Source organism: Octopus bimaculoides, chromosome 28, assembly GCF_001194135.2.
Source record: "Octopus bimaculoides isolate UCB-OBI-ISO-001 chromosome 28, ASM119413v2, whole genome shotgun sequence".
NCBI lineage: Eukaryota > Metazoa > Mollusca > Cephalopoda > Octopoda > Octopodidae > Octopus > Octopus bimaculoides.
The window spans coordinates 15958550-15963287 of NC_069008.1; positions in this window are offsets into that span (position 1 = coordinate 15958550).

Below are 4738 nucleotides of genomic sequence, written 5' to 3' on the forward strand. Positions count from 1 at the left end.
ATATTCTTTCCCTTCGTCTAAACGTTGTCGGTGACATATATTCAAAATCCCCAACACATAATATGACAAACGTCCAATTATATAAATTTATGTTTTTAATTGTATGCAGCATAAGGCTGCGAGCTGGCAGGGACGTTACGACGCCGGGCGAAATGCTTTGCAGTATTTCGTCTGTCTTAACGATGTAAAGTTTACGTTCTGAGTTCAAATTCCGCTGATGTTGACTTTGCCTCTCATCCTTTCCGGGGTCGATAAATTAAGTAAAAGATCTAATCGATTGGCCCCCTCCCCCAAAATTTCGGGCCTTGTGCCTAGAGTAGAAAAGAATTGTATCCAGCATCACAGCATAATAATAATTACGTACACAGGAGCGAGCCTGTGCTTGGTCTTTCGATTTGGTAGAAATAACAGCCAAATCTTCAAAAGATTCTGTTTTAAAGCAAGAGACATTCTACAGTGCTGTCTTACATGGAGTTTTGCATTAGGACGCCCGCATAAGATGAATTAACTCCCTTTTTATGGCAATCTTTCCAATTTTTTCCTCACCGCGGCCTTCCAAATGATACGGAAAGCTTTATATAAAAAACATATTTGACAATTTATGATCTTTCTCAAATACCCCTATCGGATCTATTTTTTTCATTAGTAAAAATATGCAATTTTTTAAAGGATGTAAAAAAGCTGAAAATCAGCTATAATAATGCAGCCTTCCAATCTCGTTGCTTTGAAGGTGTGATATGGGGAGAAAAAAATTGGATAAGAGAATTACAGATGTTTAAGAATCGCAAAAAACTGGGTATTTTTAGTCAATAGAGAGACAGAAATTTTCTGCACTTAGCGGAGTGGTGTCAACTTTAAGATTGTACCCAGTAAAATTTATAGTTTAGCGTCTGTTACACGTTTATATCTATGTGTATGCGTAGGTATACGTATATATGAATACATCCCCACTAGTAGTACTATTTTGTTAAGCACATCTACTAAGTAGTATGAACTGTGTCTGAGGCAGATACGCACAGTGTGTATCACTCCGCTATACATATACTGTTTGTGTAACATGCCAAGTAAATAAACATGTAGAATCATAGTAATGTCTTCAGTGAGTTGTTTATTATCCTAACACAAAGCAAAAGAATACATAACATGGTAGCAGCGATAAATACATAATCGATAACCGTGCCTTTACAATAAACCAGAAATTTAACAAACTGAATATCGCTTCGTCTTCGGACACACACACACGAGGATCCGAAATGGTGGCCCCCGTCGCTGTACAGATGAAATGTCCTGCATTCGATACACACTGCAAAGCATGTGGAAAGTCCAACCACTGGGAAAAAATGTGTAGACTAACAAAATCTTACAAATACAAGCCCCAATTTTCAAAGAGGAACTTTAAGAGAAGTCAAAGAGATATAAATGTACATGAGATGGGAAATGACAACCAGAAAACAAAAAAATGAGGCGTATACAACAATACAAATTCAAAAGAAGTCAGGCAAGAAACGAACATACATTGACTTGAAGCTAAAGATTGACACTGGAGCCCAAAGTGATATCTTACCTGTCAACCTCTACAAAAAGATGATACAAGAGGATAAGGTCAAAGAAGGAATCCTCACACTAAGTGATGTAATCCTCACTGCATTCGGAGGTCCCAGGATTCCACAACTGGGCAAAGCAACCATCACAGGGACACACAGACGAAAAATAATCAAGTGTTCTTTTTATGTCACAAAAACAGAAGGACCTGCAGTTCTTGGACTCGATACCCGTCAAAAACTTAATACTGTGTCAATCAACAGTGAAGTGAAAGCAGCTCCAAGCAGGATTGACAGAGATATGCCTATCAAAGACCTCACAAAATCACCAGCCAGACTACAAAGGCCGCAGTTGAGGCTCCAAAAATACGACAACAATATCAGGTACAAACCAGCAAAGAACCTGATATTGGCAGATGCTCTTTCCAGACTGTCCTCACATGATAAACAGGAGATGGAAGGACTAAGTGTAAAGGTCCACCACATTGTAAATGTGACAAACACAAAGCTGGAACAAATAAAAGAAGAGACCAGCAAAGATGAAGAACTCCAGCTCCTTACTCAGATGGTGATTCAGGAGTGGCCAGAGAAGAGACATCAGGTGCAACCCCTCATTCGTGAATATTGGGCCATCCATGATGGCATAGCAGTGGAGAAAGGAATCCTGATGGCTGGATCCCGAATAATTATGCCCAAATCAATGCAAAAAGAAATTCTTGAAAAGATCCACCAAGGGGCATCTGGGAATGGAAAAATGCAAACTCTGAGCCAAGTCAGCTGTGTATTGGGTAGGCATGTATAAAGAGATAGAGAAGATGGTTTCTGCATGTCACATCTGTCAAAAGTACAGGAACACACAGCAAAAAGAGGAAATGATATCCAGTGACATTCCAAGAAGGCCATGGCAAACTATTGGAGTAGATCTGTTCACAGAGAACCAAGAATGATACTTGATAATGGTCTGCTACTACTCCAAATTTGTGAGAAAAGTGAAAGACCTGAGAGCCAAAACAATAACTACAGTGGCTCGAGGATTTGTAGCAGAGCAAGGAATACCAGAGCAGATCATGTGAAAGTGGAACCCAGTTCACATCTCAGGAATTCAAAAAAAGCTAGCTGATGAGTATGGGTTCAACATTGTAACCTCATCTCCACACTACCCCAAAGGTCATGGATTCATAGAAAGACAGGTGCAAACAGACAAGAGAACATTAATCAAATGCCGAGAAACCAAGGAAGAGCCACACCTGGCATTTCTGTCCCTTCAAGCTGACATGAAGTCCCCAGCAGAAATGCTGAATGACAGGAAATTTAAAACCACCCTGCCAACTAAGATCCAACCTCCTATTGACCAGGAAGAGACTGTAAAATGGTATGAAAGTTGTCGTAGTAGTCATAGAGACGTTTGTCTTTCTCTATCAGCTTTCAACAGCATGATGATTGAAGAGACATCAGAACAATTAACAACATATTAAAAAGGTTTTATTTATGACTATGATGCTTGGTTTCACAATTCCTGTCATTTTGCTTAGCTGCTGCTGATTAATTTGTAGTTTGGTAATGGAAGGTTAAGGGCTTCCTTGATGCCTGCCAGAGAACAGTGTAAGAGTGCTTCGTGGAAGAGCTAGGTGTTGTCACGTAGGTCTGAGCTCAACTCACCGAGAAATTGAAACTAATTGCTTAAGTACGAGTTTTACTATGCATGCGCAACTCGAGGGGCTTCCGGTGGTGAAGTCCTCTGCGCATGCGCAGAATAGTACTACCTCAATGGCGGCTATAATTTCACGCCACTGCAAGACAATGAAATATTAAGAAGTATTTATTGTAGAAAACAAAATGCAGAAAAATGTGTGAATCATTGACAACAAAATATTGAAAATATTAAAAGTAATCAATCTTTTATAATATTTGGGAAGTAATAAAAATAATTTACATTTTGTTTTGTTATTTTGGAATTTTCATTTAAATCTTCATACACACATTAGCATCTTTAATCATGTACAATAATGCCTCAGTCGTTATTGACAGCTTAGTTATGCTAGTAATTACATAAGCCCAGAACAGGGAGTCTTTCCGAAGACTTGTGAGTAGATGGGACAGATAGAAACTGAAGGAAGCCCAGCGAACATTTGTGTGTTTCACTTTTAATAATAGCATGGTAATTGTGTCACTGGTATGCAAGAAGTGTCCTTCGTGAAAATATTACCAATCATGGGTTGGATGGTTTGACCAGGGTTGGTAAGCAGGAAGGCAGCATCAGACTCCAATCAGATTTGGAAGGGTTTCTCTGACTGGATGCCCTTCCTAACACCAACCACTCTGGGAGTGTAATTATTTGGGAAGAGTGGCACCTTACCACAGAGATTGATGCAACAAATTCTATCTGACCCAGTCTACTGATGAATGTCTCGCATTTGTATTTTCCTCATCACGATTCATGAAATTGTGTCTCAGTCTGAAAATTAACAGTGAACATATCTATCTCCGGATGGTATTTGTGGATTACAAGAAGAGAAGAGAGAATGGTTTCTAACATGTGTCACCATTTTATGTTGGGATTAGGAAAGGCATCCAGCCATAGAAACCAGGCCAAAACAAACAACTGGAGCCTGGTGCAGTTCTCCGGCTTGCCAGCTCCAGTCAAACCGTCCAACCCATGCCAGCTTGGAAAATGTAACATTAAATATTGGTGATGATTCACTGTCATAAAATGTTCTCCAAAGAAAAGGGTTTATCATATCTTATACCTAAAAGGTTTCTCTCCAGAATGAATCCTTTTCTCATTCATTAATTCACAAGACTCAAAAGATTCCTCACATGTTTCACAATGGGATGGTATTTCCTCCTATGTGACGACATTTGTGGTCAAGTAGACTACCACTCTGAGTAAAAGATTTTCCACATATTTTGCAGTGGAAAGGTCTTTCTCCAGTGTGTACTCTTTCCTGTGTTCTCAGGGTAATACTACAAAAGAACTGCCACATATTTCACATTGGAATGGTTTTTCCCCAGTGTGACTTCGTGTATGAACTACAACCTCAAATTTATGAAGAAATGCTTTCCCACATATTACACAATTATTGTTTTTTTCCGGAGTGTAATTTTTGAGGCGTGCACGAGAAGATTGATCAGAGAATGATTTCCCATATATTTCACAGTGGAAGGGTTTTTCTCCTGAATGTATTCTTTTGTCTCTT